This window comes from Triticum aestivum, chromosome 2B (assembly GCF_018294505.1).
Source record: "Triticum aestivum cultivar Chinese Spring chromosome 2B, IWGSC CS RefSeq v2.1, whole genome shotgun sequence".
NCBI lineage: Eukaryota > Viridiplantae > Streptophyta > Magnoliopsida > Poales > Poaceae > Triticum > Triticum aestivum.
In genome coordinates, this window is record NC_057798.1 from 78,361,132 (window position 1) to 78,387,931 (window position 26,800).

Below are 26,800 nucleotides of genomic sequence, written 5' to 3' on the forward strand. Positions count from 1 at the left end.
AAAGAGTGTACTTCCAACTTTAGTGGAGGGTCAAACTATCTTCAAGTTTGACCGAGTTTGTGCAAAAATACATCAATGTTTGTGAAACCAAATAAGAGTATGATGATGAATATATATGTTATCATGAATCTAATGCTACTAATTTAATGGCGACTGTTGGTATACTGTTGTATAAATAGTGTCAAACATAAAAAAGGCGACTTTTCAGTAAAGTTGGAAGTACAATCCGGAAAAGGACAGAGGGAGTATGTGTCAATATATAATATGGGTAGATGATTGTAGTTTCCTTGTCTTTTGATCTTTATTGATCATGTAGCCCTCTCTTTATTTTTGTAGTACTCCCTCCGTCCGAAAAAACTTGTCACTCAAATAAATGTATCTAGCACCAAGTTAATGCTAGATACATTCATTTGATAGAAGAGCTTGAAACAAGCTTTTTCGGACGGAAGGAGTAGCATCCTCCATACGGTCTTTCCAAGTACGAAAGCCGTGATCGTCTTCCGGCACCAGCAGCGTAGCGCACGACTATCATCCTTCTTCTTGATTTGGTAGCCATCTATATATCATCTTTACAAGATCGACTAGACTAGAATTGTGTGTATCAAACACGTAGTATGTGTATGGCTTGCATATATGTAGACTTGGACTTGTAATTAGAGAGTTACAAGTGTTTGAGCCAAACACGTGGCTTATGATACTTAAAGGATATAGTCAGGAGACGAAAATGGAAGTTTTAACTCCGGCTATATATTCTCAACGATCCAGCTCCTAGGAGTGCAATCTACCAACTGATTTCGGCGGCCAAGCCTAGCATAGTTTGTTTCCAGGAGACGAAAATGGAAGTCATAACCGCGGCTATAGTCGCGCACAGTTTGGGCAATACATTTGAGGGTTGAATTATCGATGCAGCATGAGTTAATAGCCAATCTCGCTTCGACGACAATGAATGACAGAAAACTCTAGTCACATCCAAATGGTGCATGCAAATTTTGTTGCAAAAAGGTTAATCATTTTGGAATGTGCAAAAAAATACACCAGAAAGTTTTTTGCCAAGAACCCCCCTAGAGTTTGAGATCTTTACAAAAAAGGGTCTAGTTATTGCAGCAAACCACCAGAAAGTCGGAGAATATTCACTAGAAATTTCGGCAGCATAACACGTTGAGAAGAATCGCATGCATTATGGTAGTACAATTTTATCCAACAAAGAATGAAGTTGTCATGTTCATTACAAAATTACATTCATGAAGAAGAAGAAGAAATAATGTACATAAATTCGTCTCAGCGAACAAATGTACTATTTACTAGTGCAAGAATCTGTATGGTGGTAAGAATGTACATCTTGGTAAACTACCAGGGATACCATGTCCAGAACTGCAACTTCGCGTCCTCGACTACACTCGGCACCATCGAGATCCTTCGGTCAGTGTGTTGGCGTCTCAAAGCAAAATCGCAACTAAACATCAAGATAGGCATCTTTGGCATACTGCTCCGGCTGAATAAGTCATTGCATTGCAAAGTCCATGGCTGCAGACAAGAGATAAAGGAGTAAGTTTCATCAATATCAACAGTAGCCAACAGTTTGGCAACACCAGAAACAAACAATGCACAAGGAAGCCATCAGGCAACAACATAGCCAAGTAGCCAGAGAACTAAATCTGGACAGCCACTATGGCATTATCCAGCAACCTAAAGTGCATGATGCCTAATGGAACTAGTTCTCGACAAACACTATGGGAACACAAGGTGAAGTAACTAATCCAGTTAACCTAAGACTTTATGCAATAGAGAAACTCTATTAGACGTAGTAATTTCCCTTGCTTTCAACAACAGCCTAGGCAAAACGCTATCGGAAATTAGAAGTCATTGTGTCATCACGAGTACGAGTATGAACCACACTAAACCTAAACATTACCACCTCCAAATGGTAGGAACATATAGTCAGCCGTCACACAATTTGAGCACAACCATAGCAACATCAAGGGACTAAATCTACAAGTCTATAACCAAGTAAATGAATGGTTCTATGTTACTCAACATGAACAAAGAACAGAGATTAGGAATGTAAACACCAAGTTCACATCCAAGTACCCAACTCAAGATCGGTGGAAACGAACGAGTCTCTCCACTTGACAAGGTCGTACAGTTCTCATCAATCACATGTGTGTGCACCACTGTTTTTTGAGTCATAACTAGAAATCGACTCAAACACCTCGACTAGTCGATCGACAAGGCATGGCTCGTCAAGAGTCTCTACCCCAGAATGAATCGTCGACTCGAAAACCTTGGTGCACGCGTGCGCACACACAAAGCATGTATGTCCAGATGACCAACCCACAAGCCATGCCCTACCCTAGAGAATACCAAATACCATAGCTCAAAGGCCAGGATCACAACATGGCCTTGACACGATGGCAGGCACCACGAAGCATTGGGTAGAGTAGGGATGTGACCGAAAACAGAGAAAAGAACACGCAACTCGGAGTTAAAACACTTTACTCACAAGAAGATGTGTATGTACAGCAAGAAATGGAAGAAACTACAACACTTTCGAGGCATAACTTTACAACCAAGTTCCAGTGCCCCAATTCGATGGCTGAGAGCACACTATGACATCATCGCCACAAGAATCACTTTCAGTTGCGGCCAGAGCATGATAGATAGACGAAACAAAGAACTTACGTTTTGGAGTTGTAGCTGATGCTCAACATCAACACGCCAGCAGCAGCCCACATAACAAAGTCGCAGACCATGACCATGATGGCCACCAGGTTGGAGAAATGCAGGAAAGATGAGACCACAACAGGATAACCATCAAACTCCACACTTACACAAAAGTTGTGCGGCTGCAAGGAAAACAAGAAAGATTAGAGGAGCTCTTAATATCTTCATCCAAAGACGATGAACATAGTATTGAGTGGAGCAACAGAAAACCAGTGGCACATGCAGACAAATACAAGGACCAAATTACCACGGCTTGAAGGCTTAGAATGACAACACAAAGGCTTAGAATGACAACACAGCCTCGGCACGATGGCTGGGCACAAGGAGAGACGAGTCCAGGGACTAGCCAGAACCTAGGAAGGGGCGATCACGAATGCCATGGTTGTCGCCAAACTGCCGCAACTTCCAGATCTTTTTTTCTCCTTTCGCTATAATTGTCCTGTAAAATTCCAAGAACAGAGTCAGGTCTTTCAGTTTCACATATTCTATCATTAACTCATTATTTACTCTACATTCACCAATGAGAAATCCTTTCAGTTAGTGCGATCAGGTGAAGAGCCAAGCAATCCTTTCATGCAAGAAAGAATCAAATCAAATGGAAGAGATCCAGCAGTTACATTAAGAGGCGGCGGTGGAGAAAGAAACCTTTTTTGTTGTGACAGTGTGATTGAGGTTACAGCAAGTTTATGTTCATTCGGTAAAGCTACGATGATCTCACTCTTTGATTCTTAACTTAGCAGAAACACGGGCATTTGTATCTCCCATAAGTAAACAAGATGTGCAGTACATTGTCCAAAACTCGTATAATTTTTCACTCTCCCTTCTTTGGAGTGATTCAATAATGTTACATTCAAAATAGTAATGAGACACAAACAAACAATAGAACAAAACCGACGAAAATAGAAGTATGATATACTAAATCACATCCCATGCCACTACATCTGCATATAAACTTTCTAACACCAGTTTAATTGCTACATGACGCAGATATTCAAGGTCAACAACCAGACCTTGTTTACAGTAAAGAAATCATTTTGGTAATGGAAGCATAACTTGGACAAGCTGACTGCAACCTAAAGGCACGCACACTCAGAGATTCATTTGTAGCGGTTGAGGACCAGAGGAAGGAGTCACCTGTGACATTTGTAGCCGATGCTGTACACGTTGTGGGGGCTGCACCATGGCGCCATACCAGCCATCGACCTCGGGACGAAGTGACCAAGCCGGGCAGGACGCTGCCATGACGGAACGCTAGTACAAGAATATAGATTTTTCATTTCAGCCTATACTGAGAAGGCGTGAAGGACTATAGGTAACAGTACTACTTACAATAGTTTCAGATACTGCATTTGACCAAGGTAAGCAGGTATCTCCCCATATATGAAGCAATTTCTTAGAACCCTGTTATGTAGAAACAAATTTCAGTATTATGGTGATCATGTGAGAAGAAGTAGAGAGCTGGTACAAAATACAGAAGGAAGTCAGGCGAATTTTCATTAGAAATTTCGACAGCATAACGCGTTGCTACGAATCACATGAAATACAAGGAAACACCACAGGCCCATACAACAACTCCGACCACCACAACCAATATAGAGATGGCAACAAATTAATCGGGACATTACCGGGAACCATATAATTAACCATTGACATTGCAGCATGAACCAAAGTCCACAACCCAGCACAATAGTAGCATGATAGAAAGCCAACAGGTAGCTCATATGCACACTATAATCGAGAAATGCAATGACAAATGAATGAATGATTAAAAAAAGAATATTTGGCATACACGAGTATGCACATTATCAAGCTAGCTTATTGTTCAGCGGGGAATTACTAGTGCATTATCAAGCTAGTAACAGGAAAATAGGACAAGCATGTGAACAGGCATTCAACTTCCAGCAACCTACTCTTTATCTATCTCTAGTTATGGCCAATCTAAAATTGTATAGACAGGGTGAAGATGTAAAAAATAATATTTAGACGGGGTGAAGATGCTACACTAGGTACAAGGAAAAAGATGAGGCAGATGAATTGATATTAAAAGAGCAAGGGAGGGGGGCAAATACTAATTTATTGTAGTATCAAGATTGTGCATGACCATATATACTATATCAAGAAAGCAACCATTACAGAAGTTAGCAGAGAAATCATATTACACAGCGCAAGTAAACTATAGTGATCAAATATGAAAAAATTGATTTAATTCGAGAAAAAAAGCATCAAACTTTGAACTACGTCAATCTTACTAAGCCATTTGGAAAATCAAATAGATCATTCATCAGCAAGACCACAAGAATTTCTCAGTGACTTACTCGATAAGAGAAGATGGTCCGCAAGGAATGCACCGTGGAAAGCACGAGACTCACGAAAGTGTTGACCAGCATCATCATCATCATGCAAGGTTACTCACACAGAAGGAAACAACACATGATCAGAAATTCTCGGACACGAGGGCTTCTCAATTCTTTCTATAGGATATAATCAACAAAAAATTAATAAATAAATGAGTGCTTATGGATACACATGCTATAAACAATACATTCAAGCAATTCTCCAGGGGAGTGAGACATGGGTACTCTGAACAAAATAAAAGAAGCACTCATCTGTTCAACTACTGCATCTACCTAATAGAGGCATTTGAAAGCATAGAAGATGTCTGTCCATTTCTACTTATCGGATATTATCAATAGGATTTATTAATACACTCAATACTTTTGAATGGGCATGATATTGATGATTCAATCAAGTAATCCATTAGAATGTATAACAGACCAGCAAGGACCTGTGAGTTGCAAAATACCAAAAACTTGTCGCAAAATGCAGTTGAAACATTGCCAATTTGCTATCAAGTAAACGAAATCTATAAACCATTGCCAAATTGCAAATAAATGCAAATTTGCTAAAACCAATAGCAGATTGCTCAAATCTCATTCACACTTCATACAAGCAGACCAAGGTAAACATAAAATTCTTCAAATGGCGTCTATACAGGGTGTCTGTCATAGCATCCCCTTGTTAGAGTCCAGACCAAAATGGAGCTCTCCCGTGCGTTTGGATTCTGGACCGTCCAATCGTTTTCCTGATGCGATTCCTGCCGTCGGATCTCGGGCTCGGCTCACGTGAGGCGTCGGATATTTACCAGATCACTGTGAGCCGTCTGATAAAATTCCAATGGCAACATAATGTAAATATCGTGCCCCCACCAGGGCATTTCGGTAATTTCGCGTAGTGGGGGTATAAAAGGGGGACGCTCCTTTGACGGAGACCTAGCCACCTCCTCCCTCGCTCGCTCAGACCTAGCCACCTCCTCCCTCGCTCGCTCCTGCAGCCGCCTCCTCCCTCGCTCGCTCCGCCGTCGCCTCCTCTACTCTTCCCCCCGCCCGCGCCTCCTTGCCCCGCTCCCATCCAGGGCCAGCCCCACACCGCCGTCATCTCGCCTCCGCGTCCTCTTCCTTCCTCTCCCTCCGCTCCGCCCGCGCCCGCTCCCTCCAGGGGCGACGGCGGCAAGGACGGCGCGCTGCGCCCGCTCCCTCCGCGAGGCTGACTGACCCTGCCTCGCCGCTCCTCGCCCCAGTCACCGACCCGCTCCTCTGGAGGCGGAGGAACGCCTCGCGGGGGACGCCATGCTCGTGTGGTTCCTCTTCGAGCACGCCGGGTACAGCCTCGCGTCGGTCCTCTCCAATGCCGTCCTCCTCCTCGCCGTCATCCTCTTCTTCTGGGCCAAGTCCGCCTCGCTGCTCAACAGGTTCGTGCGTTTATTCCCCACTTTGCTCTGCCTGGCGACTGGCCTGAACTGAATTACACCCCTGCTTCACTGTGGCCGTATGCTCCGTGGTCACTGATGCATGTTGTATACCTACAGATTAGGACCAAAATTGGAGAAGTTTCAGCCATGCAGATTAGAACTGAATTATGCCCTGCTTTACTGTAGTTGTATGTTGTTACTGCTGAATTGTTTGGTCCATTGTTCAAACTAAAGTCGTCCAGTCGGTTTGCTACAATGTGTATTACTGTACTTAAGATGTTTTGTGGAATTTGGGCATGAGCACTACGGAATTTGGATGTAGTTTGAGATTAATCTTTGGGAGATGTTAGAGTGGGTTAAGAGATTGATCTGCCCGAGGATCTTCTAATTTGATGTTGCATCAAAGAAGAGGATGGGAGATGGGAACGAGGGTGGGCAGTGGTTAGGCATCGGCGCCGGAGACGCGGATCCGCGGCGGAGCGGGATAGGTGACGAGGACGACCTGTGGCTCCTCATGGCAAAGGTAATTTCTCACATCCCCTCCCTGGCTCCCTTCCTCTCCTTCCCTACTGTCGTAACCCCACCATCCGGCTTGTGGAGAAGTCTCAGTTGAGGAGAGGGTGGCGCTGCCGTATCCATTCTCCTCAGACGATATGTTTCCATTTCCTCTTCCTCAATATGCCTTCTCCCAGTTGTTCTGGCTTCTTTGAGCATGGGCTGATGTGTAGGCTCGATCTATTATTTTGCAGGTCTTGCTCGCCGTTGGTTGTAACATCATCGCCTCCTAGACAGGTTTGTCTGATTCGAGAGGTGTCGTCGTCTGGGAGGTACGCACCGGTGATTCAATTTTTTTTGCCCGTCCATGTGTTAAAGCGTATTAGGGTTTGGAACAATGCTCGATACCCTTGGTGGGTACGGCTGTCATATATTTATAAGAGGGAACCGTACAAATACAAGTTGTGTTACAACACGTATATCTAATATATACTTAGTCTAACACCCTCCCTCAATCTTAACTATGTCCTGAAATACTCAGAAGGTTAAGATTGCGTCGACATCCTTCAAAAGAAGGCAAGGGCAAAGGTTTAGTGAAGATATCAGCAAGCTGATCCTTAGAAGAAACAAACTTGATCTGAAGAAGCTTCTTTGCAACGCGTTCCCTGACAAAATGATAGTCAACTTCGATGTGCTTCGTTCGGGCATGAAACACCGGATTAGATGAAAGATATGTGGCACCGATGTTGTCACATCAAAGGCCAGACGACTGAGTGGGAGAGACCTTCAACTCTCGAAGTAATGACTGCACCCATATGATCTCAGCTGTGGCATGAGCAACTGCTTTGTACTCAACTTCAGTACTACTCCGGGACACTGTAGCTTGCTTGCGAGCTTGCCAGGTGATCAAGTTAGGTCCAAAGAACACAGCATGTCCCCCCGTGGATCGCCGATCATCAGGAAAACCAGCCCAATCGGCATCAGAAAAGGCTGAGATCAGTCCAGAAGATGCAGCCCGAGAGACCATATGAACCGGTGTGACGAACATAGCGCAAGATGCGCTTAACAGCAGACCAGTGAGGTCCACAAGGTGCATGAAGGTACTGGCACACACGGTTGACCGCAAAAGATATGTCTGGTCGAGTAATGAGCAAGTACTGCAGCCCACCAACAATACTGCGATACTCTGTAGCATCCTCAGGAGAGAGCAAGTCACCATCAAGAGCTGTCAGCTTATCTGTGGCAGACATAGGAGTCGTGGCAACCTTGCACTGCAAGATACCAGCACGACGTAGAAGATCCTGAGAGTACTTCCTCTGAGAAAGGGCCAGACCACCATCGGAATGAAGCACCTCCAAACCCAGGAAATAATGGAGTCTCCCAAGATCCTTAATAGCAAACTCAGCACCAAGAGACGACACAAGCCGGTCCGTAGCAACAGCAGATGAACTGACAAGAATGATATCATCGACGTAGACCAGAATGTACATAGTCACCTCAGGCCGCTGAAGAATAAACAGAGACGTATCCACTGTAGAAGGCACAAAACCATGCGCGCGAAGAGCAGCTCCAAGACATGCATGCCATGCACGAGGGGCCTGCTTCAACCCATAGAGAGCCTTGACAAAATGACACAAATGATGTGGCTGATCAGGATCAACAAACCCCGGCGGCTGACGCATATAGACCTCTTCTTCCAGAACTCCATGGAGAAAAGCATTCTGAACGTCAAGCTGTCGAAGTGACCATCCTCGAGTAACAGCCAAGGAAAGAAGAACACGAATAGTAGTTGGTTTAATAACAGGACTGAATGTGTCTTCGTAATCAATGCCATACCGTTGTTTGAATCCCTTTGCAACCAGGCGTGCCTTATACCTCTCAATGGAGCCATCAGCATGTTTCTTCACCTTAAATACCCATTTAGAATCAATGATATTGACACCAGATGGAGGTGAAACCAGACGCCAAGTGTTGTTCTGCTGAAGAGCATGGATCTCCTGCTCCATAGCAACACGCCAATGTGGAATGCGAAGTGCTGCCTGAAAGTGTCGTGGTTCAGTCATAGGATCTTCCTTAGCATGCGCCACGCATGCTGCAAGCCACGCGACAGTCCCGTCAGTGCGCTTCTTCGGTTGGAAGATGCCACTCTTGCTGCGAGTATGAGGACGCAGGACGACAGGCGGAGGTGGTGATGGAGCTGTCACCACAGGAGAGCTACTGTCCAAGAGTGGCAAAGAGGGCGCGCCTGCAGGTGAGTCAACGAGTGCGTCTGGCGGCACAGTCAAGCGCAGCACCTGGCCTGGAGTTGTCGACAAAGAATGGCCAGGCGTGGGTGGCGACAAGGAACCAGGCGACACAAGTGCACCGGGCGACACGAGCGCACCGGGCGACACGGGCGCTTCAGCGAGCCCACGTGCATGAGACATGCATGCATCCTCGATCGGTGAGGCCACCGGCCCAGGGGACCGAGCCGCGGGGTCAGCTGACCCAGGCGACTGCGAGGCCGCAAGCCCAGGCGTCGAGGCCACCGGGGCAGCCAGCCCAGGCGACGCGGGCATGCCAGCGGATCCACATGCATGGGGCATGCACGTGTGATCAACGTCGGCGGAGGCCGTCGTATCAGCGGGTGCAGCCGGCGTAGCAACAGCTGGCGTAGGTGGCGCACCATCATCATCAAGCAGCTCCAGTCGGGCACCTCGTCCAGCACCTACACCGTGGTTAGGCAACAACAAAGGAGAGTATGCAGCATCTACAAACTGGTCAGGCAATACTGGAAACGAGTGCAACTCGGCGACAGGAGTGTCAGTGGGCGACGTGAGCGTGGAAAAAGGGAAGACAGTCTCATCAAACACAACATCACGGGAAATGTAAACACGGTTTGATGGAACATGGAGACATTTGTAACCTTTGTGGAGAGGACTGTATCCGAGGAACACGCATTTTTTCGACTGATACTCAAGTTTATGCTTATTGTACGGGCGAAGATGTGGCCAACACGCACAACCGAACACTTTGAGAAAGGAGTAATCTGGAGTTTCCTGAAGCAACACTTCTAGAGGGGACTTCATGTGAAGAAGTCGTGTGGGAATCCTGTTTATCAAAAAACAAGCAGTAACAAAGGCATCGCTCCAGAACCGAAACGGGACAAAGGCATGTGCAAGAAGTGTTAGCCCAGTTTCAACTATATGACGGTGCTTACGCACAGCTGCACCATTCTGCTGATGTGTATGAGGACAAGACACATGATGTGAGATACCAAGCTTCTGAAAGAAGGTGCTAAGATTACGGTATTCACCTCCCCAATCAGACTGAACATGAATAATTTTGTGCTTGAATAACCATTCAACATGTGCTTGGAATTGCATGAAAACATGAAACACATCAGATTTGCGCTTAATAAGATAAAGCCAAGTAAAGCGACTGAAAGCATCTATGAAACTGACATAATAGTTGTGCCCACTAACAGAGGTTTGGGCATAGCCCCACACATCGGAAAACACAAGTTCAAGAAGAGCCTTGACAACATGACTTGATACAGAAAAGGGCAACTGATGACTCTTGCCTTGTTGACAGGCATCACAAACTAGAAACTCCTTATTACTGGACTCAACAGGAAGACGATGACGATGAAGCACATGGCGCACAATGGGAGTGGCAGGGTGGCCAAGGCGGGAATGCCACTGCGACGACGACACCCGCACACCACTGAACACCTGAGATACTCGTGGCACATCAGGCACTTGTGGCACATCAAGCGCATATAAGCCGTCGCGAGCTCGACCACTAAGAAGAACGTCCCTCGTGTCCCGATCCTTAACAAAAAAATGAAAAGGATGAAACTCAACAAACACATTGTTGTCAAGAGTTAATTTAGGAACCAAGAGTAAACTATGTGTGACTGAAGGAACACGAAGGACATCAAGGAGACGCAAGGTTTTAGTGGTACGAGAAAGAAGAGATGCCTGACCAATATGTGAGATGGGCATACCTGATCCATTGGCAGTGCGAACCTGATCATGGCCGGTGTAGGGCTGTCGAGTGGCCAACTTGTCAAGCTGGCTCGTCAAGTGGTCCGTGGCGCCTGTGTCCATGTACCAGGCAGGGTCCACAGAGTATGAAGGAGTGAACCCGGGCTCCTGTGTGGCAAGAGCAACTTGCTTCTCGTTGCCCTTCCCATTGTTCTCGATGCCAAGGAAATCACGTTTAAACCGACGATGGCACCGAGACGCCAAGTGCCCCTCAATACCGCAAAGCTGACACTTGACACCACCACCACACGCCTCGCAGTGAAGTCGCTTGCGACCGGCCGTTGGAGGAGCGGGAGCGGGCGGACAAGGCTGGTTGCTCGAGGGCGGCGGTGGCTTCTGCTTGGCACCACGGGCACCTCCGCGAAGAGCAGCATTCACAGAAGGGCCCTCCGTGTAGACTCCGACAGAGCGACGAGAAGCAAGCCGCTGTTCCGTGTTAAGGAGGCAGGCGTAGAGGTCACGGGGTGGCATCGGCGTGTCACGCCCGTTGACATTTTCAACCAGAGAGTCATAATCCTCGTCCAGCCCATTAAGAATGAATGAAGTAAACTCCTCATCACGGAGCGGCTTCCCAATGGAGGACAGCGTATCGGCCAAGCTTTTGACTTTGTTGAAGAAAGCAGTGACAGAGAGATCATTCTTCTTGACCTCACCCAGCTGATTGCGTATAGCAGACGAACGTGCGAGCGACTGTGAGGAGAAGCTGGAGTCAAGCATGGTCCATGCATCCGTCGACGTGGCGGCAAAGACAACCATGCCAGCCACGGGTGGAGTGAGCGACGACCGAATAGCACCCAGGATGGCTTGATCTTGAGCAGTCCACCGACGATGAGCAGGGTTGGGGACCATGACAGAGCCACCATGAGACGAGGGCACCGGAACCATAGCCGGAGGGCACGGCAGGGAGCCATCAACATATCCTTCAAGGTAGTGGCTCCGCATCAGCGGCAACACTTGAGCGCGCCACAGGAGATAGTTATCAGCAGAAAGCTTCACCGTCACCAGATGGGCGAAGTGAAACGGCCCTGGTTCGGCCATCGGCGCGGAGAGCGACAGATCAGGCGATGGACCAGGCGGCAGAACAGCCCTATACGGGACTAGTGCCTCGGCCGATGGTTGTTGATGATGGCCGTAAGCCGCCGAGGAGTGCGCACCATACGGGAGCGCAGGAGGAGCGGTGTACGGCTGGGCAGCAGCGTAGGACGTCGGGGCTGTAGCAAAATACAGCGCATACGACGCAGCCGACGGCGCGAGGTAGGGCGCCGGGTACGGGCCGCCGTACGGCGCCTGGATGGGAACGCCATAGGGCCTGGCCGCATCGTGGTACGGGGCCGGGGCCAGAAGACCACCGTAGGCCGCCTGCCCATTGGCGTCGTAGGAGGCCGGTGGTGGAGGCGTGCCCCGCGACTGGATCGGGGCGGCCGCGATCGGAGGCGCAGCAGGCGACCGAGGCGGCGGCAACATGGCGGGCGATCGATGTGGCGCGGGAGGATGTGATCCCGACGCAGTAGATCAGGCCCAGGCAAGTGGAGGCGACGCCAGGAACGGCGACTCCATCGCCAGAGTGGAGAGAGGCGGCGCGACGGCAGCAGAGGAGGCGGAAGCGTGACGCGGATCGAACGCGTCCTCTGATACCATGTTAAAACGTATTAGGGTTTGGAACAATGCTCGATACCCTTGGTGGGTACGGCTGTCATATATTTATAAGAGGGAACCGTACAAATACAAGTTGTGTTACAACACGTATATCTAATATATACTTAGTCTAACACCATGCATCTTTAGTTCTATGTGCTAGGCAGTTGTTTTCTCCGAATGGCTACATGTACTTCTATAGCTTGTTAATTCCTTCTCAGCTTGTTTTATTTACATGTGTATGGACAAACTAATGTGTCTTTGTGTTGGTTGTTCCTTCCTTGCCGATATGGCAACTATTTTAGATGTTGGCCAGTTAAGGTTTGTTGCACATAATAGTGGTGAGCCGCCTCCACACCTTGGGTGGTTGTCCTCTCCTTTGTTATGAGCTTGCTGTCTGTTGCGCTCGCGTCGTCGCCGTTCTTGCGCCGGTGCTGCTGCTATGTAGGGCTGCTTTGGATGGTTGCTCAGCGCTGGGGTTGCGGTCTCTACCATTGACCTTTTGATACTTGCTTACTAATGATTTAAAGTTGTGTCTGTTGCCAAACTTAATTTGAAAACACTGGCTTGTTTGTAGGGTTCTATTTTCTTTGCCAAGAACTTGTGATTTATGGCTGATGTCAATTCTATTTTTTAGATGCTTGCGGAGTGCATGGGGGAGGCGCACATGGTTGATGATTATGTTCTAGGTTGGCCATTGAGAGGGACGCCCAAGCAAACTCCGTCAGGTTTCAGGTGCACGCTCTCTATCCCTGTTTTTGTCTCTCCAGCTAAACTTGAGAATCGTACACTCTGGTATATAAAGTTAGTTACTGGGTTTACTAGCAGTTATGAAAGTTAGAGCACATACATGCTTGATTTTACTTCCTTTCATACAGGGCATTCTATAATTACTAAGAACTGATTTGTTGAAGTTTGCCTCCCTATTTTTTCCAGATAACTACTTCTGGTTAGACAGGGGAAATAAAAGGGTAACCATAGATATATGGTCTAGCATCACGAGGTTCAGGTTCCTGCTGTTGATCAACCATTGCTTCGGCGGAGGTGGGTTATGCTTGATTATGTTCTTCTTTGTATTTTTGTTCATGGCCTACACTGGTGTTATCATCTATTCTATTTCGAAAATTTCAATGGCTTAGTTTCATGTCCCAGTACCACTTGGAGTACAACTAAGTACCTTCTGACAGGAGAATAATGCATGTATTTACCTATGGTTATTGTTTCCTATCAGAAACATATCTGACTTGGGCCCGTTTTATGTGAGATTTGTTTTGCATTTTCTGTGTGTGTAGATGCTTAAGCTTAAGCTTCTGTCATTTGCTTCAGTTAGAGATTAAAGAAGACTGAAATTGAGTCGATGGTGTATATACTTGATATATATGAATGGTCAAAATACGGAAGTGCTTTTATGAAAGTCAAATATGCAGTTGTCTTCCTGTTTGAATCTTCATTGGTGATTCCAAGTTTGCTGCTTCCCAAAAAGTGGAGATTTGTAGTACGGACAGAACTTCAACCTATTCAACATAGATCTTACACTGACCAGACAATAGTATAATATTTTTTTATTTACGGCCTTAGAATTGTATTGCCACAAAAAAACAGATTTGGAATCTCAAAGAAAGTAGGTTCTTATGCTACAGAATTGTTTCCTCTACTTATAGTTAACCTCTCTATTTTGTTGTTTCTAACAGCCAAGATGAGTGCTCTACACTTACGGCTCATGCTAACTGAATTGGTGATGTTTGTTTCTTCACCTCGATTGACGCCACATGTTCCCTCCAGTGAGTCTTGACACCATGTTTATACAATTAAAATCGCCCTTTGGTTGCTTGAACACATTTGATTAATTGCAAATTTTGGTACACTATTTTGATAGGAGTGTTCTTTGCTTACGTTCACACTTACTAGGTGTTTTTCAAAACGTTTGTTAGAGCAAAGTTCATGTATCTGGTACCTTAGCATTGTTAGCTTTTAAACTTGTTTTTATGTCCATCATCCAGACACCATCTTATGTTCTTCTCAATTTGTGTGCGCGAAAGTTGCAATTCCTTAAAGCAATTATAAAAAATGAGTTACAGTCAATTATTGTTGTATGTTTCTTTTTAATATCTGGATATAGAAATTTAGCTCTGTTACGCCCCCCTTAATTTTTTCATACAGAGCTAATATTTGTCGAGGTATCATAGAATCTGCTAGCAACTATGATCATTTTTCTTGGTACAAGTTTGCAGCTCGTCGGCAACCACATCTGAATCATTGAGTGCAAACTGGTGAGAGCGAACTGGTCTGTTCGGCAGAAAAGACAAATTTTTTGTGGCTGCCAGTTACAGGTTTTATATACTCTTATAGTCTTCGATGTTGTTTTCAGCTCATGTACACATCTATTGCATGTCCATTTCCTGTTGTTTTTGTGCAGTCTATATTTGAGAGGTTTGACCGTGACCGAAGTGGTAAAATTGATGCGTCACAGCTGCACAATGCTCTTCTTATTCAGTTTCTCCAACTGCACTAGACTTGCTCGTGTCTAAATTCGACAAGACTGGGGCATTAGCAAAGCAGTCCAATATGGAAACTTTATAGAGAAAGTTGACTCCTTCAATTTAATTTGGCTAATTGTTCCAAATCAACAGTACAAGCTTTTATAATATCCAATCTGTTAAAACTTAGTTAACTTTAAGTTTCTATGTTTAAAATATATATTGATTCTCAGTTTTTTCTTCTTATTTCAGATTAAAATTGGTGAAGCATTCATGTTCAAAGCTTAGCTTAGTCAGATTTTATTCAGGAACTTTATTTTATTTGTTAATGTCATGGTGTTCATGTTCTAGGCTTAGCTCAACCAGATAACATGTAGGGAGTTCAATTTTATTTGTTAATATAATGATGGAATCATATATCTCTAAGGTGCAGTCATTAGTCAAGTGTCAATAACTTGCTGGTAGTTCTATTATGTCATGAACTAAAATGTTAAGGAGATTTCTTCTGTTTTATGAATTAACGATGTGGCCAACTGTTGTGAAGTCTCAAAAATGAGAAATGGTTGCCCATCAGTTGGGCTCTTGATTTTCTGCTTGGTTTTGTGAAATACATTTTGATTAGGGTTAAGGTTGGCCCTTGGTCTCAGGTTGCCGCGTCGTCCTCGTCTTCAGCTTGCAAGGGATTGGATCTGGTGTGATTGATTCTTCCACTCGCAAGGTGGGTACATCCTCTGTTTCGATTTCTTCCATGAGTTTTGGTTTGCCTTGCCGGATTGCTTCGCGTCTATACACGATTATACCCAAAGCTCACTTTCCTTTCGTAACTCATATGGGACTTCACATTTGCTACAACAGAGTTGTCAAAAATTCAGTTTACACTGTTAGTTTGACAAAAACTGTCCAAACTGAAAATTCAGTTATAATGGTGTAGGCATTGTTAATCTTTGGGGATAATTGTGGATGTTGTGAAGTGATTTAGATGTCTGCTTTGCTGTGCATACTGGCATCAAATAATTCCAACTTAATCAGTAGAAAATTGGTAACTCATGTAGGTTGGCATCAAATTATTGCCAGTAATACATTTATTGGCAATCAGTACATGATCAGTGACTGAATTAGTACATGCATAATCATCCCAGCTCCCTTGTTCCATACAACTGTAGAAATATAGTCCACAATATGTTGATTTGCATCTTGTTTGAGCTAGCTGGCACTGTACGGTTCAGATGTTGTAGGCTGCAAGCATCAAAGTTGAAGAGGCTATTAACAGAAATAATTTTCTCATATTCTTATTTTTTCTTCAAGTAATTTGTTTTGTTATCAATGGTCTAAGATTTGGTTCTTGATTAAAACTGTCATGCCTCCTTCTTTTTGCTTGTTCTAATCTGCGAAGTAGTGACTGGTCAGGTTGACCTTTTTTTCCAAAAATGAAAAAAAAATTCTACTCCTAGATAATACATTTACAGTACTAAAAAATTGTAAACTGGAACCAGATAGTTTCTTCTTTGATTTATGTGCCGCTTGAAGGTGCATATATGTAACTAATGGCCCGTAGGTTACCATTCTGTGTGATGTGTCATCCATAGACACACTTTTCTTTTCTTGTATTCCAATCACACCCTGTGGTGACCTTGGTTCAGCCAAGAGCACGTGGTGATAGATGTGTCCTCTTGTTTGACAAAAATTTATTCAAAACTTTGCTTTACTGAATGCAATTTGTCCTGTTTTGTCTGAACTTGGTTCAACCAGGAAAATATACTCCATTCTTACTGAAACTTACTGAACTAACAGTAGGAGCAGGGCAAAATGGAGCTGCAACCAAGCTAACAAGAACCAATCTAAAGTTCTGAAGCTTACTGAATCAAGATGCAAGAAGATGAGGATGTAACCAATGCTATACTCCATTTTTATTTACTGAATCTGAAGTTCTGAAACATACTGAATCGTATCTAATGCAGTTTTCAAGTTTAGTTAGTCAACCCAGTCCATTAATTCTTAGCTTAGACTGAACATTTGGTTACTCCAATTAATCCAGGTTACTCCAATTAATCCAAATTACAGCCACTACTCCAAATTACAGTCACTATACAGGATATACAATTCAGTTTAGGCGCTCATCAAATTACAGAACAAACATCCAATTAATCCAACTGGATGATCCACTGGTGATCTAATTCAAATCAATTTCACATCAATCTGATCTACAATGATGTTATCCAAACAATCTCACATCAATTTGTCCATATGACAGCAATTTCTGGGAGGGGCGCTGGTACCTTCAACAGCAGCAGAGCCGGGGTCACCTGGACGAATAAGAAGATTGGGGCCACCTGGACGAAGATCGGGAGCTGCACCACCACTAGCAGAAGCAACAGAGGCAGAGGAAGATGGAAACAACAGAAGAGGCCGGAGTGGCGAAAGACAACGTGCCGACGGCCGAAGCGGACGGCGCAGGCCCTGCGAGCGGTGGTGGTCACCTCTGTGGCAGCTGCGCAGGTGGGCGGCGGTGCTGGTGACTCGAGGAGGACGACAAGGAGGTTCTGCCCGTCAGCCGTGCAGCTGCAGTCCGTCGAGGTGTCACCGCAGAGGAGCAGGTGGGCGGGGGGAACCTCGCCTCCGTGTGCGCAGGTAAGCAGGGGTGCAAGTTGGCAGCTGTGGTGCAAGCTGAGCTCTACGACGGCTGGGGCGCGCGGTGCCCCGCGGCGACAGGGGAGACGGTGGCTGGGGCACGCAGTGCCCGCGGGCGACGGGGGTGGAAGACGGGTTGATTAGCAAGAGAATTAAAAGGATAAGGGTTTATTTGCAAAATTATAAATGAACTAAGCTGAGGACAAGTTTTCCCGGACGGATAGAGTATTTGATACATATTGTGCTCAAGAAAGCTTATTTATCTACTGTTGCATACTTCGATATCACCTATGTATATGCCTTTGAATGTCAACATGTAACTGCTTTATCATCCCCAACATTCAGGATACATAGACGGGGATGACGTTGCTCAAAGGCGAGCACACATTACCGTGTTGAAGGAGTTTTGCCTCTGTTTATGCCTCAAATATCTATGCTGCCTCTTTGTGCTATCACTACTAGGCCCTCTTTATTTTGTTTATCAATCAAATGTTGGATCTGACGAGGATTTACTCACGCTGGATCTGTACAACTATGGACTATCCCATCCGGTCTTTTATTTAAGCTTTGAAATGAGTGAATTGGATGCTGGGTTTGAACGATTGTGTTCCGTGACTTTTTTTGATGTTATATTATCTATTTCGAACTCTTCTCTGAAGGAGTACCACTATATTTACTTTATTGTGTTTGCCATTTTTTATACTTGAAGTGCTTCGGCAGTTGTGTAAATAGATTGAACATAAATATACCCGGCAGCATAGCTGCCGGGTGCGGCAAGCCGCAATTCCTATCTAGTGCAGAAAAGTGCAGCAACGGACTTGTTCCTTTAATATCAAGTTCTACACCCTAGACAGTAACACACCAAGATCCTAAATAAAAATCAAACCCCAACAAATAGCATACAACAGCACAAGGGCCTAATCGGCACATGGGCAGTTTCATAAACAAAATCATCACAATCACAAGATTGTGTTGTCCGGAAGACCGACACCACAGACAACATGAACACATAACTGATCCCACAGTCATTGGCTCGATAGTCAGCACCAGACAATCAGCCATAGCTCGATGGCTAGACAATCTAAAGGCACAAGGGAGAGAGGGCGGAGACCAGGAACTAACCAGAACCGAGGAAGAGGCGCCAACCACCGCCGTGGAGCCATCATCACGATGCGGGGGAAGTCGAAGTAGTGGCCGAAGAGGAGGCAACCAGTAGGGTTGGCAGTAGGAGCGTATATGTGGCTACGCTCTTGGGAGCCAGTAGTAGTTGTAGGCGTTGGTGAGCACCACCAGGTCAGCCACCTGCACTCGGCGGCAATCAGCTTCCGCTTCCGCTTCCACTTCTGCTCCGGTCTGCAACACAATGATGGAGTCATATCACCAGCAAAAGTGCCAAACCACAACAGAATCCAAACATCAAGACAAGATCAAATCTAAGGGGTCACAAGTTGAAGAAAAATGCAAGACTTGACATGTTCCCAAAAACATAAAAAATGCAATATTTATTTAAATAGAAAGATGAAGGTGTGCATTTTTCAGTCAACTATCAAAAAAGTGCAAAGGTCAATTTGTGGATCTCATGGTATAATATAAGTTGTTCCTACCTAAGTGAGGGTTGCTGCTATCCTGTACTGGGATGCAATGGAATGCTTCCCCTCTTAATAATAATAACATAGTGGTATCTGTAATCCAGTGATGAGTTTCTTTGCAGAATGCCAAAAACAATCCTTTGTGCTTACTGCTGCTGTCGTTGATATGGTTTCTGTTCTAATATAGTTGCATTGCAAGTTGCACATCACTGGTTGTTGAAAATATGTTTGACGCACTTAAACATGAATTGAATAGTTACATGCAGCATTTTTCAAAGGGGCAACTGAAATAAACTGCGTTATACGAAAATTATAAGGATTGGTAACAACCTGCATCTTGGCGTCGAATCCAGTTTGACCTGCAGCTTCATTGTTCCCAGAGCCAGCCATATCCACCAGCATCAACCTTCCTCCCATCGACGACACATTCAAGATTATCTACAGAACTGACAAAAAGCATAAGATCATACACAGTTGGCCCTTTCAATAGAATCAAGATGACAAGCGCTAACTGCTCATTGCAACCTACTCCCTCCGTTCGGAATTACTTGTCGCAGAAATGGATGTATCTAGATGTATTTTAGTTCTACATACATCCATTTTCGAGACAAGTAATTCCGAACGGAGGAGTACCATGCAATGACTTCGCAAACTTCTCTCATTACAGAGAGTGCTCTTGACAGTACGCCGCTTCATTACTTTTGCAACTTCCCTCGATGTTTTTCCAATTTCATTTCCACATATGTAAGTTGCACTTTCGGATTGCTTCCGCATTACTTCTAGAGTCACCTGCACAATGTATTAAGAAACTTATAAACAGAATGGATGAATCACATCAACTAGCACATTGATCATTGCCACATAGCAAAGTAGTACTGACATCTTTTGTCACTTTATTTCTGCTTCTGAAAATTCATGTGCTTACTGTGATATGGAGCCTTCTATGAAACTATCTGGCCATCCCTAGATAACAAGACAAAACATTTAAGTACCTGATAGCTACTTGTTTAGCTTGGTCACAGTTCAAGTAGTAATTGTTTCACCTGTGATGACACACACAACTTAGGGCAGCAACAATGAGCAATATGAGTTACAGTTGGATCGCCCTCATGCCTGAATCATAATTTCTAACTCGGCACTTCAAATTTGTCATCTAAACTATTACAAACAGCACTCGCAATTCCCAGGCCATAACCACGAGAAATATTACTTACAGTGAGATTTCTTGACACTTAGAATCACCAGTTTTAAATTTGTAACTTCAGATTAGCCACCTAATATACCAGCACACATACACAAGATCAACAATTTACTGGAAAGCATAGTGACAACTCCTAATAACAATTGAAGTACCAGATAACCACTTGTTTTAGGTTGGTTATGGCTCAAATGGTAACTGTTTCAACTCTAATGACACAAACAACTGAAGGCAACAACAGTGAGCAATATCAGTTACAGTAGGTTTCATCTCAACCTTAGAGTCACCATTTTATCTCGGCGCCACATTAGTCATCTAGTTGGGTAGAACCTTATCAGGCAATCTACATGGCCACCATCAACGATGGAATCATCATGGTACCTGTGTGAGGAAAGCACATCATGGCAAATCAGACTAGAACAACAGCGCAGTGCACGAAATCAAGGTTGCGTTACAGCCGACCACCAAGCTAGAAGAAGTTCAAATCCAGATAGTTCCCTCTAATGTAGCACCAGGCCAGTATCAATATCTCAAACACTCAATTGAACTGATATGAGTAAAATGCTATTTTAGAATAATAGAGAGAATAATGTTGGTCCGCATAAGGGATCCAATTTTGGAAACATTTAACCAGATTTTTGTGGCCAAAATCATTTTTAAGTACTCCCTCTGTAAACTCTTAAAGCGTCTTATATTAGTTTACAAAGGGAGTCGATATGAAACATTTAGTTGCAATGGCACTGCTATTACTTCCATCAAAAGCACAAATATAATGATTACCTATTAATCGAAGGTAAAAAGTAAACCAGTGATCTTACTTTTTGTCTCTTAAGCATAAAAAAGTGTGGTCCATGGACTAGACACCTGTCCCAGGGTGCTTACATGCGGCAAGAAAAACAAAAACCTTGTAGGCATGAACGGCTGACTTAAAAATGATACTATGGCTGTTTATGTCCAGCTAGATTGCTGGCGACACTCATCCAGGCTATGTCTTTTAGGTATGAACTTTCTACACACTTTCTTATATCTCGAATAAAATTGTGGCTGAGAACAGATCAAAAATTACATAGCCATGATAATTGGCTTGAAAATCTATAAGGGATCAGTGTTGACGAAGCTCAGTTCCAAAATGACCTTTTTTTATCTTGCCCCCTATAAATAGAACCATATCCTACAGCTTTTTATTTTTTTTGGTCTTCTGCCAGACTACATGTGCAAATTATGGATGACCTACGATGCACTGTAACAGATACACTGTATTAGGAAAATTAAGAAATCAATCTACAAGTAGAATAGAAGGCCATGCAGGGAAGATATTAGCATCTAGGTAGTTCAATGTTGGCCACGGGAGATGTCAAAATAAATAAATTTGTCTAATTAGCAAGAACACTGCCCATTTTACGTACTGAATAGATAACAGTATAGGTAAGCATACATGCAAGATACCATTATCAGGCTAGTTCTATGGCAAATGAACTTTCTACCAACTGGCTTCCATTGAAGAGATCGATGCAGTTCAACCCATTTAACACACTGATATCTAAGCAAGTTACCTTCTGAATGATGCCGGCACCGAGGCGCCCATCATAGTCTTCGATTGTTTCTTGGATCACCAGGGACATAGGTAGACAGGTGCACATACATCATGCCACCACCGGGAACAATGACCTCCTCAATGGCTGCAAAAGTGGCATTCTTCGCGTCCTCGATCCGCAGCTGCCAGTCCTCAAGCTCTGTCTCGGTTGTCGCTCCAACCTTGATGACAGACACGTCACCAGAAAGCTTTGCAATTCTCTCTGCCAACTTCTCAGAATCATATACGGAATCAAATTAAGAGAGTTGCTTCTTTCGTTGTGGAACCCTCGCCTGGATCCCGTTTTTGCTAGTAGCGTCTGCTATGAGGCGGGTTGTAGACTGATGGATTGTGATTTTCCTTGTCGTTCCGAGTTGGTCTATGGTTTTATTCTAAACCAGCAGATCAAGATCCTTCGCTGGGTATTCAGCACCTGAAAGTAGTTGCAGAATATGTGAGAATGTTTAAGAAACCAGGAAGCATTACAAGATAATAAAATGGGTACTCCTTATAAACAGCCCAAAGACTGAATTCCTAGACAATCCGCGAATGCCTTGCTCCTGCTTTCTGCGAGTTCTTATCATGCCCATTAAATTGAAATATCAGAAAATACATGAATGTGACCATATGATTTTGCTTCCACGCAGGAAATTCCAGACCAAATTGATCTTTTGAATGTTCATCAATCCAAAGGGGTTGATAAGCAAATACTAATGGACCCAACCAGGCCAAAAACTTAAGTATGATAAAGACAACAGAGAACTCTAGCATTTAGAGACCCTGGATATACTATTGGGTTCACATAAATGCAAGATGCAGAACACACAAAACAACCTGAAAATGCTCCACGTCAATGTGGTCTTTGCCAATGCATAAATATCACACAAAGATATCATTCAAAGAGCATTAAATTTTCACTGAATCAAGAATTAAAATTAGTTATTGTACAAAGCATAATCAGCTAATTCCACAAGTTGCTAATCAAGGTGTTATAATGCTTTAGGTACATCTATGCTACATATTGAAGATTGAGTATAACATCTTTCTCTAATATGGGTTACTAATTTCTTACATTCTCCTTATGTGCTATCCTGCATTTTACTAGCTTGGAAACATCCTTTTACGACAGCAATGGTGATCGCAAGAGGGAAGGAGTCCAGAAGGCCGGCAATCAGCAGTACAGATAGCAGGGAAATGAGTGCATTTCTTGATTGCGTTATCATCTCTACGATTTTGACGTCTATACTGCTGCTATTCTCACTTGAAATAAATCTTCTTTCATTTGGTTTGTGAGTTGTAACAACTGATTCCTGTGAACAGACTGCTTATGCTTGAATTTATACATGTACACCTAACTTCAGTAAAAGTGGGATCTGCTATTCTTACATGTGATTAAATACCACATGTCAGGAATTTGCGAGGCAACTCCAGGGCGAGATCAACATGCATTTGGCTTTCACAGATGCCATTGCACATAATGCAGAACTAATACTATATCTACCATAAAAGATAAGCTAACAGATAAGCGAGCAGCAGCATGCTTGACATTTACAATATTAATCTGTTGGTTCTTGTCGTGACACAAGATTATGTAAATTAACGTGTCCTTGAGCTATTTCATAGCTTTTTTCAATTGATTTGTGTGGTCTGCTATATTTCACAGTAGCATATTTTTTAATATACTAGACAAAATTATTTCAACTATTTGAATATATATGAATTGGCAAGTTGGAATAAAATCGACAATGCCTCAACTTGATTACTGAAATCAGCACAGCTTGCTATTTAGATCATAGGGGGGAATTTGGAGGATTCTGTGGAGAAGAGACGAGGTGGCGATGCTTACCCCTGCGTTGGACCCCAGGAACTTGCTGCCCTCCTTGTCCAGGAGCTTGTTGGGGTGGCCAAAGATATGCATCTCCTACACCTCCTCCAGGCCTGTAGTCGAGATGGAGCTTCACGAATATCTTACTTGCCTCCCTTGCCCATGAGAAGCGAGTAAACGCTCCATTTTAGTACACCGTTGCATCATCTGGATCAATCATCATTGCCTACAACCAGCAAGGCAAATCGACAGTGTGACCATGAGATAAGTAATAAACTGTTCTGAATTTTTTGGACACTTCACAATGATATAGGAAATGTACCAAATAGCTGAGAAGATACAAGTAATAGTATAGATAAGATACTCGAAATAGCATGGATAATTACTAGAGCCAGTATATAACTAAACCACGAATGAGCAAGCCTGGAAAACAAAGCCAAGGAACCCAACCTACAATTACCAAATATAGCACAATGTCGATGTCATAACCACATGTGAATTATAAAGTAGTCGTGTGTAAATTATTTTTCAACGTGTCCTCCTATAGGTGGAGATCATGATGCTTTTTAACACTTCATTAATTATCCAGTATGTCTTCACCAGAACCAGAAGGCAGTAATGCCTAAACAACAGTACTATCATACTAGTACTCCCTCTGTAAAGAAAGTATAAGAGTGTTTAGATCACTAAAGTAGTGATCTAAACGCTCTTGTATTTCTTTACGGAGGGAGTATATGAGAAGTGAGCGATAAATTAAATTACTGAACTTACTCTTATCTTAAATAAAATACACAATCATTATATTGGCGTACTAAGACACCTTATTTCTCCCTGTGATTTGTAACAAATCAGCTTGGACTGCAATAGGCTGCAGACCTGTGACTCAAAATCATTTAGAAGCCACCCACGGGATATGTCCTGCAGATATGTACCTACTGCCGAAAGCATCTCCGACTGATAACAAACTCATCCACAGCAGAGTTGCAGAATGCATATCCGCCGCACTCGCTTCTACTTCGTGCCATCTCACGAATGTGCAGCAGTGGCGGACTAGCTACAACTACTTAACAGAAAATGACTCCATGCACGTGAACAGGCTCACGTTTATGTTCTTATTTCACTGACGAAACTAAAGAAAAAATGCAGCTAAATGTGCAGCAGGTTTAAACCGACTAAAACCAAGAACCACCACCCCTATGCCACCCTTCCACCCAAACCGAACCTGGAAGGAGGAGAAGAGAGCAGAGGAGGTCGTGGTGCATACCCCTGCGTCTGCGTTGGACCCAGGAAAGAAACTTGCTGTCCTCCAGGAGCTTGTTGGGGCCGAAGATTTGCATCTCCTGCACCTCCTCCAGGCCTGCAGCACAGAGGGAACTTCACGAATAGAGCAACAAAAGCAGCATTGAATCGAGAGATAGAGAAGGGGGAGGAGAGCACCTTGATAGGGTCGGAGCAGAGGAGCCGCGTGGTCGCCCGAGAACGGCAGCAGTGGCCATCGCCTCCTCCTCTCCTGGAGCGCGAGTGACGAGGGAGACGTGGCCGCCGTCGAGCACTTCCGCCGCGTCACGACGGCGCGGATCCGGACGCACCGCGGCGGCCGTGGTGGATCTGGCCGCGGCCTGACCTGCTGCTCGATTTGGGGCCTCGGGTAGGGAGATTGGGTGGGAGGAGGAGAGGGGGAGAGGCTGGGAGCGGCGGCGGTGGGGGGAGGGCGGAGAACGGCGCACGGCGACGAGGTCGCTGGCATAGGCGGCGGCTGGTTTGAGGCGGGGGAGGGGAGTCGGGAGAGAGAAGGAAGAAACCGGCGGTGCTCAGCTCTAGTTTGAAATTATGCTTCATCTGCTATGTGCATCTTTGAATGGACTTGGCTCATACCAATTCGAAGTTCAGAAACGAACTACACATACGCTGCTATATTCACTGAATGCCTTAAAGTGTAGGGGTGAAGCTAATGACAACACTATGGTTTGCAAGAAGTTCGGTACTGATATGACAAGAAAAAAGATAAGAAAAAACAGCCTTAAAACATGCAAAAGAGTGTCATCATGATGTGCAAGAAGTTTGGTACTGAGATGACAAGGGGGCAGAGTAATTTGGTAGTAAAAATTGATTCCAGAATCATGATTGCCGATAAGCATCAATATCAGACATCTACTGTTGAACAAGGGGAGGTGACCAAATATCTTGATTTCTATTCAAAAGTATGAAGCAAACTGGATGCAATAAACAAGCATTGGAATTTTAATCATTTTATAAAATCTTAGCAAAATTACAGTAGCACGCCTGCAAATGAAAGCATGTTCAGGTAGTGACAATTGATTACAGAATCATGATTGCGGATGAGCATCTATATCAGACATCTACTGTTCAACATGAGGAGGTGGCCAAATATCTTGATTTCTATTAGCAAGTACTCCCTCCGTTCCAAAATAGATGACCCAACTTTATACTAAGTTTAGTACAAAGTTGGGTCATCTATTTTAGAACGGAGGGAGTATGAAGCAAACTGGACGCGGTAAGCAAGCATTGGAATTTTAATCATTTTATAAAACCTAAGCAAAATTATAGTAGCACGCCTGCAAATGAAAGCATGTTCAGTGATAGTGAACATACATAGATAAAATGACAGTAGTATGCAAATGAAACCATGCTTGGTGGTGGTAGTAGTACCGGGGTGATCCTGTCGTCGGTGCGCACTGAACTCACTTGCAAAGAGCTGGGAATAAATATGCGTCGTCTTCTGTTGATAGACCTGGACATCGTTGTTATTCCCCATGTCGACACGAAGCAAATACTGGGCCTTGTGCACTAGTTGACGGTCCTTCCCCACCACACGGGTATCGTTTACGACTAGGTAGACGACGTCGTCTTGATGGATACTCA

General features: G+C 44.3%; 2 long non-coding RNA genes across 4 annotated transcripts; one reads left to right on the forward strand and one right to left on the reverse strand.

Annotated features, from left to right (window-relative positions):
• Window positions 1-12,496: 12,496 nt before the first annotated feature.
• On the forward strand, window positions 12,497-14,537 carry LOC123043585 (uncharacterized). Its single transcript, XR_006419347.1, has 4 exons — window positions 12,497-13,111; window positions 13,265-13,362; window positions 13,564-13,671; window positions 14,319-14,537. It is a non-coding gene; the product is annotated as an uncharacterized lncRNA (long non-coding RNA).
• A 1,510-nt stretch (window positions 14,538-16,047) lies between these two features.
• LOC123043584 (uncharacterized) lies at window positions 16,048-26,309 on the reverse strand. 3 transcript variants are annotated; one of them, XR_006419346.1, is made up of 9 exons: window positions 25,355-26,309; window positions 25,182-25,274; window positions 23,939-24,143; window positions 22,073-22,525; window positions 20,796-20,900; window positions 19,955-20,110; window positions 19,652-19,767; window positions 17,381-19,085; window positions 16,048-16,340 (listed from the first exon to the last, which is right to left on the reverse strand). It is a non-coding gene; the product is annotated as an uncharacterized lncRNA (long non-coding RNA). The 3 variants fall into 3 exon arrangements; XR_006419345.1 differs by having other exon boundaries at window positions 18,855-19,085; window positions 19,652-20,110; XR_006419344.1 differs by having other exon boundaries at window positions 19,652-20,110.
• Window positions 26,310-26,800: the final 491 nt, after the last annotated feature.